We start from the raw sequence: 14,959 nt of genomic DNA on the forward strand, positions 1-14,959 counted from the left end.
CTGGGTGACATACCACAGTATCTGCTACACCAGCCCCCACTTGGACGTCCTTGGGTATCTCAAACTTGATATGCCCCAGACTGAACTGCCCCTGCTCCTTTTCTGGGTTCTTTCTCATGTTATTACCAAATTCTTAGGCTTGTCAAGTCTGAGTCAGTTATCTCCCCTCTCCTTTGCCCTACATCCAACTGACATACCTCATAAAGGATATTAGACTTGCCCTAAAGTCTCTTGAATTCATCCCCATCACCTCCTTCCCCATCCCCATGGACCTGCCTCAAGCCCTCACCAAGTCCTCACAACCTTGTTATAGCACTGTACTTCAATCACCTTCCAACAGACTCAGGGGAAAGAGCCACTTACCACAGAATAGGTGCTGCATGAAAGCTTTACTGGGATACTGTTAAAAAAAAAGAGAGTGATAGTCAACCTCCTCAGAAATTAGGAAGGAAGGAAGAGAAAAGGAGGAAAATTAAAATAACAGTTCTAATAACATATTGTTAACTGCATTATATATACCAATATAGAGTATATTTTGTTAGTTACATATACAATTATATCTAATAATTAGTGATTTTGAATTTATTAAATTTGCAAAGATGTCTTCATTTCTCAAGAGCAATAAAGACCCTTTGTTCTAGGAATCCTAACTGTTAGTTTGAATTATGAGGGAAAATATGAACAAAGATGTTAATTATAGCATTATTCATTATAGTAAAAAAAAATTGGAAGCATCTTAATTATCTAACAATAGGGTATGAGTTAAGTATGTTGTGGTTTGTTCTATGTAACATTATAAAATTATTAAAAATAATGGTCAAGGGGCACCTGGGTGACTCAGTTGGTTAAGCCTCCGACTTCAGCTCAGGTCTTGATCTCACAGTTCTGTGAGTTCATGCCCCACATAAGGCTCTCCACTGTCAGCATCGAGCCTGCTTCAGGATCCTCTGTCTCCCTCTCTCTGCCCTTCCCCCGCATGCACACTCTCTCTCCCTCTCTCAAAAATAAACAAACATTTTTTTTAATTAAAAAAAATAATGGTCAAATAGTGTAACAGCATGGAAAATGATGACTGCAAAGTTGAGTAAACAAAATTGGGATTTATCATACTTACACATTATGGTTGCGATGATGTAGAAAATGTGATTGGGGAAACAATCTGAAAGGAAATACACCAACATGCTAAGAGTCATTGTATTAGAGAAAAGAGAGTCATTCCTGATATCTTTAGCTACTCTTCTTTCACCATAATCTCCTCCTCATCTTTGGTATTGACAACATTATTTTCTTAGTATATAAAGTGCTATGGAAATGCAATTCCAAGATTCACTGCCTTCCACCACAATGCTACCTGAAACCCCTCTTACACAATAATTATGGAGTCACCACCAGCTATCGATAATCCCACAACCTTAGTTTACAACTTTGTAGTTGATGGCATTATTTTATGATATGATATGATATGATATAATGTAATATATAATGTAATATAACTATAATAAATAAAAATGTATCAGTGCTTTAGTTCTTTTTATTGCTAGGTAATATTCCATTGTATAGTTATACCACATTTTGTTTATCCATTCATCTGTTGAAGGATACTTGGGTTTCTTAAAAAAGAAACAGTAAGCTCAAAATGGCATCACTGGTGCTAAGCCTGCATTAGCAACCAAGACTTAATACCTAACCTAACTTCAGTTTCAGCTAGAATTTCTTCTTACCCCACCTCCTTCTGCCTATAAAATTTTCCATTTTGTACAGCTCCTTGGAGCTCCTTTCGATCTGCTGAGATGAGATGCTGCCCAATTCATGAATCATTAAATAAAGCCAATTAGATCTTTAAATTTATTCAGTCAGATTTTTTTTAAAGGTTGTTTCCACTTTGGGCTATTATGGGAAATGCTGCTGTGAACATTCATGTACATGTTTTGTGTGTGTGTGTGTGTGTGTGTGTGTGTGTGTGTGTGAGAGAGAGAGAGAGAGAGAGAGAGAGAGAGACTGTATGTTTTCAATTCTCTTGGGAATATATGTACTAAGAGTGAAATTAGTTGGTTGTGGAATTATAGTAACTCCATTTGAACCTTTTGAGGAATTGCCAGATTGTTTTCCAAGCAGCTGCATCATATTACATCCCCTCCAGCAGGTCACAAAGGGTCCCATTTCTCCACTCCTCACCAACACTTGCTATTATCTGTTGTTTTGGTTATAGCCATGCTTGGTGGGTGTGAAGTGACATCTCATTGTGGTTTGATTTGCATTTTCCTGACAGCTAATGATGTTCACCATTATTCATTTGTAACCAAAAGGAATTTTTTGACAAAATAAAGTTGAAATGTTCCCATTATAAAAGTAATCCATGCATATTATTAGATATTTTGGAAACGTCTCTTTTAAAAATTCAACCACACCCAAATAGCACCATCTAGAGGTGATCACTGTAAATATGTCAGTGTGGTTCGATTTTGTTTTTCCTCTCTACTCTTTCTAAAATATGCCTAAAGTCACATGACATTTGCAGTTTTGCCTCTGGCATTTCACCTAATGTGATAAAATGGGAATTTTCCCATTACTGGATGTAACAATTTCTTTAGCCATTCCCATACTGATGGGCCTCGGTCATTTCCAGCTGTATAAAATATTGTAAATAAAGCAATAGTACAGTGATTTGATACTGCCTTTCAATCTGTGTTCCATCTGTCCAGTAAAGCTGAGATCTTTGAGGACAAAGAACCTGTTTTCTCTTCCCTTTACATGCATTGGCATCCTCCTGGGACAGTCCTGGGTACAGAGGACTTACTGAGTCTTCACTGCAGGACAGGAACTCTTCTAAGTAATTGACACACATCAGTGCATTTAATCCTCACAACTTCCCCATGACTAAGTAATATTATTATTATCCCTACTTCACACACGAGGAAGTTGAGGTAAAGAAATTTTCCCAAGGTTATCAGCTAGTAAAGGACAGAAGTGGAATTTGAATCCAGGCAGCCTGGTTCCAGAGTCTGAACTCGTAACCATCAGCCATACTGCTTCCCTGTGATGGTGGAGGCAAAGGGAACTGGTAATGGGAGACAGTCATCTGGGCTTCGGGGATAGGTTGGTTTCATGTTTGAAACCTGGCACCCAAGCTTCATCCCTTAATTGGGAAGATCAGGAAGTCTTGGTGGAGGGAAGTGATTCAGATCCAATTTACGGGACAGCAACTTCCAACTGTCTCCAGCCTCACACCTTTCTCATCAGCCCACAAAGCACTGGAGTGGTCTTTCTCGGCTGCATATCCCATCTTGTCACTTCCCTGCTTTAAGCTCTCTACTGGCCTCAGGATAAATACCCAAGCCCATACTTGGCAGGCCTGGTTCTCTCTAGCTTCATCTGTCTCCTCTCTCCACCTGGCTTCTCCTCCTCTTTGCCTTATCCTCACATCCTACAAACCCCACCACACTGGGTCTCACTCTTCTACCTTTTGTACCAGTGCCCTGGACAGCTCTTTCCTACCTTGCCCCTGCTTATGTTGGCTGCCCTCAAAATCTGCTTAACCACTCCCCCTTCGAAAAAGCATGCTCCAAATCCATTGATTGGATTGTGTCCCCCTACTAGAGCTGTACTTCTCTACTGACACTCATCATATTTCTTGTAATTGCTTTTCTTAAAAACAATACAGAGGCGCCTGGGTGGCTCAGTCAGTTAAGCGTCCAACTTCGACTCAGGTCATGATCTTTGCAGTTCACAAGTTCGAGCCCTGCCTCAGGCTCTGGGCTGACAGCTCAGAACCTGGAGCCTGCTTCAGATTCTGTGCGTCCCTCTCTCTCTGCCCCTCCCCTACTCACTCCCCTGTCTCTCTTTCTCTCAAAAATAAACATTAAACATTTTTAAGACTTTTTTATGTTTATTTTTATTTATTTTGAGAAATAGAGAGCAAGTAGGGGAGGGACAGAGAGAGACGGAAACAGAATCCCAAGCAGAGCCCGATGTGGGGCTTGAACCCTTGAACTTTGAGATCATGACCTGAGCCAAAATCAAGAGTTGGATACTTTTTTTTTTTTTTTAATTTTTTTTCCAACGTTTATTTATTTTTAGGACAGAGAGAGACAGAGCATGAACGGGGGAGGGGCAGAGAGAGAGAGGGAGACACAGAATCGGAAACAGGCTCCAGGCTCTGAGCCATCAGCCCAGAGCCCGACGCGGGGCTCGAACTCCCGGACCGCGAGATCGTGACCTGGCTGAAGTCGGACGCTTAACCGACTGCGCCACCCAGGCGTCCCAAGAGTTGGATACTTAACTGACTGAGCCACCCAGGCACCCCAACAATACGTTTTTTTTTTTAACATTTATTCATTTTTTTAAAATATGAAATTTATTGTCAAATTGGTTTCCATACAACATTCAGTGCTCATCCCAACAGGTGCCCACCTCAATACCCATCCCCCACACTCCCCTCCCTCCCCCCCCCCACCAACCCTCTGTTCTTTGGTTTGGAGTTTCTGTTATGTTTTGGCTCCCTCCCTCTCTAACCTTTCTTTTTTTTTTTTTTTTTTTCCTTCCCCTCCCCCATGGTCTTCTGTTAAGTTTCTCAGGATCCACATAAGAGTGAAAACATATGGTATCTGTCTTTCTCTGTATGACTTATTTCACTTAGCATAACACTCTCCAATTCCATCCACGTTGCTACAAAAGGCCATATTTCATTCTTTCTCATTGCCACATAGTATTCCATTGCGTATATAAACCACAATTTTTTTATCCATTCATCAGTTGATGGACATTTAGGCTCTTTCTGTAATTTGACTATTGTTGAAAGCGCTGCTATAAACATGGCGGTACAAGTGCCTCCTGTATCCCTTGGGTAAATTCCTAGCAGTGCTATTGCTGGGTTATAGGGTAGATCTATTTTTAATTTTTTGAGGAACCTCCACACTGTTTTCCAGAGCGGCTGCACCAGTTTGCATTCCCACCAACAGTACAAGAGGGTTCCCGTTTCTCCACATCCTCGTCAGCATCTATAGTCTGCTGATTTGTTCACTTTAGCCACTCTGACTGGCGTGAGGTGGTATCTGAGTGTGGTTTTAACATTTATTCATTGTTTGAGAGACAGAGAGAGAGCACAAGCAGGGGAGGGGCAGAGAGAAGGGGAGACCCAGAATCCGAAGCAGGCTCCAGGCTCTGAGCTGTCAGCACAGAGCCCGATGCGGGGCTTGAACTCATGAAACACGAAATCATGACCCAAGCCGAAGTCAGATGCTTAACCAACTGAGCCACCCAGGTGCCCCAACAATACATTTTTATGATAGAAATTTCAAATGTAAGAAAAACAAAAGAGGATATGCTCACCACACAACTTCAGTTATCAATTCACATCGTCTGGTCTCCCCTGAGCTCCCAACTACTTCCCTCCTCCTGTAATTATTTTTAAGCAAGTAATATAGATTATTTCATTTCATCTGAAAATGTTTGATTTAGCAAGTGTCTTCTAAAAGATAACGATTTAGGGGTGTCTGGGTGGCTCAGTCATTTGAGCGTCTGACTTCGGATCAGGTCATGATCTCACAACTTGTGAGTTCAAGCCCCACATCGGGCTCTGTGCTGACAGCTCAGAGCCTGGAGCCTGCTTGGGATTGTGTTTCCCTCTGTCTCTGCCCCTAACCCACTCGCATTCTGTCTCTGTCTCTCTCAAAAATAAACATTAAAATTTTTTTTAATTTTTTTAAGTAAATAAAAGATAAGGATTTTAAAAATCAAAGTTATGGTATCATCATCATATTTTTTTAAAAAACCTATTATAATTTTCTTTTTTCAACCTTTTATTTTGAAAAATTTCAAACCTACCTAAAAATTGCAAGAGTAATTCAATGAGCAACACTAAAATTCTCGCCCAATTCACCAAGTTTTAGCATTTTGCCACATTTGTTCTCTGAGCCATCTGAGACTAATTTGTGAAAACCATGATCTTCCATTCCTATACATTTCCACATTTATTTCACCCAAACAAGGAGATTCTTCTATGTAACCATAATACACTGATCATATTCAAGAAATTTAAGATACACAGGATAAAATATGTATAATACAATCCATATTCACATTTTGCCAAATGCCCCATTGCTGTCCTTCACAGAATTTTTTTCCTATCTAGTATCTGATCCAGAATCATGCACTGCATTTAATCCAGAAGTTAATTCTCTTTCATGATGTCGATGTTTCCTAGCCTGAGTTGGGGTTTGTCTGATGGTTTCGCTCCTGGTTCTGCATCCCTCAGGTTCGCATCTTTTGGCAGGAATGCTACCTAGATGACAGTGTGTCCTCCAGGCTTCGTACCAGGAGGTGGAGGCCATTTGCCTCACTGTGATGATACGATTTTGGTTGCTTGATTAAGGTGTATTATAACTGCTTTTAAATTTTTAAATGATCTGGGTTTGTTTGTTTTTGGTTGTTTGGTTGTTTTCTGTTGTTGTTTTGGTTTGGTTTTTGCTTTTTGCTTTTTCCTGCTAGACCGTGAGCTTCATGAGGGCAGAAGCCCTATCTATTTTCTCCATCTCTGTATCCAGCAACCAAAGCAGGTTCAAACAGGAAAGTTGTACCTACCCTAGGCCCCAGCCTTTTGCGGCCCTTCAGCCTCAGAGCAGCCTTAGGAGGGACTAATTGAGACCTCAGATGAAAAAAATGAGGCTTCGAAAGAGCCTGGCTCCCTAGCAGAGTGACTTCCTCAAACTTCTACCTGAGCTGTTCTCTCCCTTCTAGACTCTCTCTTTGGATGGCACCTGGGAAAAACCCTCCTGCCCCCCTAAAAAATGGTTTCAATGGAAACAGAAATTCCCAAAAAGAAGGAAATTACATTAGCTGTCCAGAGCCTAAGGGCTGGAGGAGAGAGGTGGGAGGCCCTATTTGCATTTTTTCCATTAACAAGCTGGAGTTGAGCTAGCTCGCCTGGGGAGATAATTTGAGAGGGAAATCTTTGCATATTTTATTTAAAAGCACGCTGCGTTAGGCGGGTAATAATGCAGAGTGTGGCGATTAGGTAAGGCCTGCAGGGACTGGGGGTGGGGTCCTTTCCCTCCCCTCCTCCTACCACCTCATCCCACCCCCACCCCCCCATCTCCACTACCTCCACCCTAGTCCTGGGAACCAGCCTCCTTAAAGGAACAGCCTCCTTAGGCTTCTGAGGCTAGTTGGGACTCAAGCCTCAGTAACTCTTGACACTTTCTTGCTGAGGAAGCCCGCGGGAGAGGTCCAAAACTGAGACACGAGCCCTGTGTCTAAGCGGTTTTAAGTGGCTGGGGTAGGGTTGGGGGTCGGATGGGGTGGGGTGGAAGGGGAATACCACACTTTTAGGAGGCTTTTAAAAATATGAGACAGATGTCTTTGTCGTCTCGATCATTGTATAGGCAGTCGTATTCATATTTCATTTCTGGGGACAGGGATGCTAAAGTGTGACACTGCATTGTCTAGAACAGTGCACTCAAAGAATTATCCAAATGCCAAAGGCACTCCCACTGAGCTGGCAACCCTCCCTGCACGCATGCGCAAGCCTTTCCTGTAAGTCCTGCCCTGCTGTTGTGTGGGATTCAACCAAGACCTGCGCTTAAGTAATTAGTTGAATGAGCAGGGTCCTTGCTTCAATGCAAGGATCTTACGCAAATCACTTAACCTCTCAGAGTATTTCCTCTTCTATAAAAAAGCATAATGCCTACTTCTCTGTGTAGTCGTGGGAAAACAATGGGAAAATAGAGGGAAAGGGTTCTATAAACTACAAAATTTTTTAATGGTTTTTTTTAAAGTTTTTTTTTTTCAACGTTTTATTTATTTTTGGGACAGAGAGAGACAGAGCATGAACGGGAGAGGGTCAGAGAGAGAGGGAGACACAGAATCGGAAACAGGCTCCAGGCTCTGAGCCATCAGCCCAGAGCCCGACGCGGGGCTCGAACTCACGGACCGCGAGATCGTGACCTGGCTGAAGTCGGACACTTAACCGACTGCGCCACCCAGGCGCCCAAATTTTTTAATGGTTTTGAGAGAGAGAGAGAGAGAGAGAGAGAGAGAGAACATGAGCGGGGGAGGGGCAGAGAAAGAGAGAGACACAGAATCCGAAGCAGGCTCCAGGCTCTAAGCTGTCGGTAGAGAGACTGCCTTGGGGTTCAAACTCACAAGCCACCAGATCACAACCTGAGCCAAAATCGGAGCCTCAACCAACTGAGCCACCCAGGCATCCCTAAACTACAGAATTCTGATCGCCCTTTAGAGAATGTAAGGAACTCCTGAGGGTAGTTATGCTTCTCTGGGAAGAGTTTATAAGGCCAAAGGGACCATAACCATTCCCACCTCACCAGTGAGGAACTCATTAGGTCACAAGGTCAGTTAACACTGCTTGTCCTTGGCTATAGCTCCACCACTGAAAAATGGGGTACACTGCACCTGGGGTACACTGCACCTGCTCTATAGCCAAATAGCAGAACTGGAAAAGGTTTGAAAAATCTTAAATATCATGAAGAGGCAAGGTACTAGAAGTCTCAATAAGGAAGTCTCAATAAGGTAATCTGTCATTTCCAAATGAGCCATAGAAAATCTGCCTTCTCCTCTCCCCACCTCAGTCTTCTCATCTGTTAGATGAGTGAATACACTGATTCACCATCCCCAAAATGCATATGCATGCATGCATGCCCACACACACAAACTAGATCTTATTAATAATTAGGGGCTGGGTGCCTGCGTGGCTCAGTTAGTTGAGTGTCCAACTCTTGATTTCAGCTCAGGTCATGATCCCAGTGTCATGGGATGGAGCCCCGCATCGGCCCCTGTGTTGAGCATGAAGCCTGCTTAAGATTCTCTCTCTCTTCCTCTGCCCCTCCCCTACTTGCTCTCTTTCTCTCTCAAATAAAATTTTAAGAAATATTTAAAAATTTTAAAAAGAATCAGGGGAGTATCTGAGTGTCTCATATAAAAGAAGTTTCATTATGGAGGATCACCTGGGTGGCTCAGTTGGTTAAGTGTCCAACTTCGGGTCATGTCATAATCTCGTAGTTTGTGGGTTCAAGCCCCGCGTTGGGCTCTGTCCTGACAGCTCAGAGCCTAGAGCCTGCTTTGGATTCTGTGTCCCCCTCTCTTTCTCTCTCAAGAATGAATTAGCATTAAAAAAAAACATGAAGTTCATTATGGAGATGAAGGTGATGATTGCTCCTGAGGCAAATTGAGGGGGAGGGGACAGGAAATCAATAAAAGAGTCTGTTCCTAGCTGTGAGTTTGGGGAAGGAAGGAATTCAGGGGTAAGGTGGTCTGTGAGTCCTGGGAGGCTGTATGAGGTTTCCAGGCACTCTGGGCACAGGAAGCAGAATAAGTAGCACCTTCCCTTCCCGCCATTTTCCCATAAGAAGCAGGAAACAGTCATTTAGAGCATTAACTCTAGGGGTGCCTGACTGGCTCAGTCAGAAGAGCAATCGAATCTTGATCTCTTCGATGGACTCTTAGTTTGAGCCTCATGTTGGGTGTAGAGATTATTAAAAAAAAATAAAATAAATGAGTTGAAGAAAAGTTTCAAATATCTAGAGCATTAACTGTAAAGCTGTACCATGAGGGAGACATCAGCTTTCACGTCTCCCTCCCCCTTCTGTTTCAATTGCAGTTCCCCCCCCTTTCCTCTTGCTCAGTTTCACAGAACTTAGCCCCAGGTGGATTGGTGAGGATACTCCCTAACTTACAGAACACTTACTGAGTACAGATGAGCCTGTTTCTCAGGTAAAGAGTCTGTAACCTTGTTTTTTCCTGGTCTGGGTTAGAGGGAGGATGTGAGAATGTGAAGTGGTATGTCAGTCCTGCCAGAAAAGGAACCCACCTAAAGTAACTTTTGTTTATTCACCTGCAAAATGGGATAACAGAGAAATGGCACATGGCCTGAAACATGTTGGCCAGTCTTTTCTCACCCATAACCCTTCTCTGCTCTTTATCTCTATTCCCATCCACTGCCCTGTCTTCATTCCCCATTCCCATCTCACCTCCTTTCCATCCAGTTCTATAGCACCTTCATTCACAATCATTCTATTTTTAGGAATACTAAAAGTGGAACCTCCCGTAGAAAGTATTCCCAACCTTGTGAATAAAAGCAGCCTTTTCTTTAAAAAAAATATTAATCACAAACAATAAAGACTACCATTTCAGTAGCCTCCATTAAAATTAATTTCAAAACAGTACAAAAATGTCACTGTTTAGAAAATGAATGGTCGACTGGGGTGCCTGAGTGGCTCAGTCAGTTAAGAGTCCAAATCTGGATTTCAGCTCAGGTCATGATATCACAGTGGTGGGATCAAGCCTCACTTTGGACTCTGTGCTGACAGCATGGAGCCTGCTTGGGATTCTCTCTCTCCCTCTCTCTCTCTCTGCCTCTCCTGTGCTCTCTCTTTTTCTCAAAATAAATAAACATTTAAAAAAAGAAAACGGGGCAGGGGGCAGGGAGATCTTAGATGGCTTAATCAGTTAACTCTCCGACTTTGGCTCAGGTCATGATCTCACGGTGTGTGAGTTCAAGCCCCGCATCAGGTTCTGTGCTGACAGCTCAGAGCCTGGAGCCTGCTTCAGACTCTGTGTCTCCCTCTCTCTCTGCCCCTCCCCCACTTGTGCTCTGTCTCTCTCTATCAAAAATAAATAAAATGTAAAAAAATTTTTTAAAGAACAAAATATTTAAAAAATTAAATATATATATATATACATTAAAAATTTTTAATAAGTAAAACTAAAAAAGAAAACAAATGGTCAACTACTGAAATAAAACATTTGCTTCCAGAAAGGGTAAAAAATAATATCAAGGCAAATTAACAAAAAAACAGCATATTGGTCTGTAAAATATTTTGCAATTTATAAAGCTCTCTCAAGAGCATTATTTAATACTTAATAATTCTGTAAAGTAGATGAAACTTGCTTTCTTTTCCCCCCTTCTAACAGATGTGGAAACTAAGTCTTCAAAAGATTAAGTGAATTTATCTCTTGGTCACAGGGCTAATGAACTTGAGAACAGACTGTAAAGCCAGTTTCCTAAGGAGTACAGGGAAGAGAAAGGGAATAGAGATGGGAAGGTTGATGGGGTGCTGGTGATGAATGGAATGAAACTGGGCATGGAGTAAATGGGGTAGGAATAATGTGCTCAGGACAGAATAATAATGGCATTTGGGTGTGGAGACTAGGGTGGGGATATGTGTGGGATGAAATGAAGATATTCACAGAGGTAGGTGGGGGATGGAGGTGGGGCAGTGTGGAGTTTGAGGGGGTGAGGGCACTGATCCTACAGCCACACTGTCTGGGTTTGAATTCTGTCTCTGCCTCCTACCAACTGTGTGAATTTAGGCAAGTTGCTCAACACCCCTGGGCCTCAATTTCTTCATTCACAAAATGGGGATGGTAATAGTATCTTTCTCCTGTGGTTATTGTGAGCATTAGATGAGTTAACACATATAAAGTGCCAAGAAGAGTGCCTGCACTGGCACAAAGTAAGGGCACTAGGGGCATGCTCTCCTCCTCCCCCTTCCCCTCCTCTCCCTTCTCCTCCTCCAGCTGCTTCTTTCTCTTGTAGCTGTTAGGGAAATGATTTGGGCTGCAGTAGAGAAGTGAGGTGGAAACCATGGGGTTAACGGTCAGAGCTGGCTGCAGGGGGACAGTAAGAATAAAATTGGGGAGAGCATGGCATTGAACGCTGCCAGAACAACCAGAGAAAAGAAGCTCTGGGCTTCTTCCCAGGAGTCTGGACACACACATATCCATCTGTAGACACCTGCATGTTCTGGAGGGAGCCTGTGTTGGGTTCCTGCAGAACCAAATTCAAGTAACACAAAGGAGGGCCTTTTGAAGGAGTCTGCTAGGCTCCTATGATGAAGCCCAGCGACCCTGGTACAGAACTCCTCTTTAAATTTTTTTTTTCAACGTTTATTTATTTTTGGGACAGAGAGAGACAGAGCATGAACGGGGGAGGGGCAGAGAGAGAGGGAGACACAGAATCGGAAACAGGCTCCAGGCTCTGAGCCATCAGCCCAGAGCCTGACGCAGGGCTCGAACTCACGGACCGCGAGATCGTGACCTGGCTGAAGTCGGAGGCTCAACCGACTGCGCCACCCAGGCGCCCCCAGAACTCCTCTTTAAAGAGGACTGGCTTCTGGGGTTCCCAGTCTGCATCCCTTACAACCCCATATGCACCCAAACTGTGAAGGTCCTGGGTGTACCTGAAGACAGAGGTATGTCTGGCCCACAGACCAGTGGGATATTTTATTGACCTTATTATACTGCCTAGCATTCCAGGAAGTGATATGATGTCTCAGGCCAAGCTGATGAGAGTGAACATTCATACCAGTTGCACAGATAAAGCCCCTTCCCATGTTGCAGTTGCTGCCTCCAAATGACTCCTCTGTCTCTCGTACAATGCCATGCTTCTGAACCCTCAGAGGCCCTGGGCTCCTGCCTCCCCGGGGCAAGGCCCCTTCCCTTTTCCTAGGATGCTCTTTTCCTCACCTACTTTTACTCATCCTCCAAATTGACACCAGCTCCTCTGTGAACTCTTTCTTGACCCCCCCCCCCCCTTACCTCCCTCATTCCTCTTTCCACCTCAGACACAATGTCTCTCCATTCTCTAGGTTCCCATGGCAATGTGCTTCCCAAATATGATCTCTGGAACACTCAATCTATATAATATGATCCATGAGAAAAGGGTTGCATACTCAAACAAGTTTGAGAATCCCTTTTCATACGGTGTTCTCCTCTCAGGAACTAACAACACATACTGGTACAGTAAAGACCCAGAGGAGTCTTCCAGTAAAGAAGTCCAGTTAACATGGTTAAACCCAGGGTTTCCCAAGCCCCTTTGATCATGGTAATCTTTTTTTTTTTAATTTTTTTAATGTTTATTTATTTTTGAGAGACAGAGACAGAATGTGAGTGGGGGAGGAGCAGATAGAGAATCTGAAGCAGATTCCAAGCTCCGAGCTGTCAGCACAGAGCCCGAACACACATGCTCTGAGATCATGACCTGAGCCAAAATCAAATGCTTAACCGACTGAGCCACCTAGGAAGCGATCATGGTAATCTTTTACTTCCTGTCTATTGACCATGTTCTGGAAAGTGCTTCCATAGCACTGTCTACAGACGTCTATTGGCACTTACCACACTGCACTCTACATTCCTCATGTCTGAGTCTGTCTCCCTGGATACAGACTGTGAAATCCCTGCAGGCTCGGACTGTCTCTGATTCATCCAGGTCCCCGGGGCCTAGCAGAGAGTCTGGCACATGGTAGACAGTAATGTTCAATGCAGGAATTTACTGTCTGTGACTAAGATGAGGACATGAAGAGTACCTTGGAGGCTCGTGGCTGGGCCTGGGAGGAGGTGTCTGGTGACAATGGTGACAGGAGCAGAGTGACACAGATATGCTTGCAGACTGTGGCGTTCTAGGTCTACCAGGGATATGATCCATCCTGAGGGATCTGGGACAGAGATGAGGATGTCCAGCATCTCTGGGGATCCAAGCATCTGAAGTGGCCTCTGTAGCTACAGTGGCCAGAGAGAACCCAAGGAAGAGCAGGACCTCATCAGCTTGGAAGGAACTCTGTTGTCCTCCATGTGGCAGGCACAGTGTGGGTAAGGCTGGGCCAGCAGCATACATCATCTTTGAAGAGCCTGGCTTCCCTGACTCATCCACTGCCCTGTAGTGCCCTGGACTTTGGGGCACTGAAGGATGGTTCTTGTGAGCAACAAGGCTAAGCCAGCAATTTCATTCCCTTTCTTGAGAGGGAAAAATCTCCATCAAAGCTCTTGAGGAAGGTCTTTGCGGACTAGATTTGCGGAACACCAGACCCTGGGGAAAGATCAGGCCAGCAGGCATGCAGGAACCTGAGAAGGCCTTGCAAGCCAAACTAAGTAAGTCAAGTCACTGGAGAGTCTCCGAAAGGTCTTAGGTTGGAGGAGTCTTATAAAAGCCCACTCCAGAGCTGTGTGGTGAATGGAAGGGAGGGAGCCTGACTAGAAGTGGCCTGGAAAAGTGCCTAGGAAACCAAGCACAGCACTTGGTGACAGTCAGCTTGACTGACTAGGAGGGCCCCAGATGACTGAGTGGAGTGAGCAGGTTATGGGTAGGAAGAAGATGGGCTCAGTTTTGGACACAAGGAAGTTTAAGGTGCTATGGGGCATCTGGGTGGAGCTATCCCGTAAGTAGCTGAATATGCAGGTGGGGTGGGAGGCAGAGGCCCAGCTGGAGACAGAGGTTGGGGAAGGAGTCCCAAGGATGGGGGAGAGGGGGGACTGAAGTCACAGAGTGGAAGAGATCCCAGGAGGAGAGTGAAGAGAAGAGGTCCCAGGACAGCCCAGGGGAGCATCAAGGGAGTTTCCTGCCCTGAGAGCAGTCTGAATACTGACTGCTAGGGGCTAGCTAGGGGAGTCTAAGAAGCATGCAGAGCCAGCCTGCTCCCTCGCACCCACAGGTCCGGTCCCACACCTGTGTTCCCACTTGCACACCCCTGCGCTCCAAGCGGGGGGCACGCCCCGCAGCCCCTTTTTGCTCTGCCCCCCACGGCCCCGCCCCTCCCTGCAGACCCCGGGGTTAATCCTCCCCTCCCCCAGATTAGGGGCGCTGCCCCCCTTTGTACGCCCAAGTGCCCGAGGCGAAAGCCCTGGAAGGCTCACGGCCATCCGGGCAGCTGAGGTGGGGAGGGCGGAGTGGGGCGCGGGGAGGAGACACAAAGAGGGGGAGGGACCCCGGCTGCAGCTGTCCCGCGAGGAGCCGGGACAAAGGGCCTGCTGGCGGGCCGGCCCGAGCCGTTTTCATGCTTGTTGGGATTAGGCGCAGGAAACGTCGCTCCCAGTCGTGCGGATCAGCAGTCCGGGGCGCGCGGGCGCGTGGGGCGGGCTCGGCCCCACCCGCCCCCAGCTTTGTGCGGAGCCCCGGCTCCGGGCGGCGCCGGGCTCCGGGGAGGCCGCCCCTTTGTCTGCTCCTTTCGGGGGG

At 45.2% G+C, this 14,959-nt stretch overlaps 1 long non-coding RNA gene across 1 annotated transcript in view; it reads right to left on the reverse strand.

Moving 5' to 3' along the window:
• Positions 1-316: 316 nt before the first annotated feature.
• LOC121018236 (uncharacterized) overlaps positions 317-14,959 on the reverse strand; it is an 18,384-nt gene continuing 3,741 nt past the window's right edge. The window contains exons 2-3 of the long non-coding RNA XR_005785100.1: positions 1,115-1,159; positions 317-400 (exon numbers count right to left, since the gene is read on the reverse strand). This is a non-coding gene — a long non-coding RNA (uncharacterized LOC121018236). The remainder of the gene's footprint in view (positions 401-1,114; positions 1,160-14,959) is intronic.

The sequence above is a fragment of the Herpailurus yagouaroundi genome, unplaced genomic scaffold (assembly GCF_014898765.1).
Source record: "Herpailurus yagouaroundi ecotype Mexico unplaced genomic scaffold, PumYag 77, whole genome shotgun sequence".
NCBI classification, from domain to species: domain Eukaryota; kingdom Metazoa; phylum Chordata; class Mammalia; order Carnivora; family Felidae; genus Herpailurus; species Herpailurus yagouaroundi.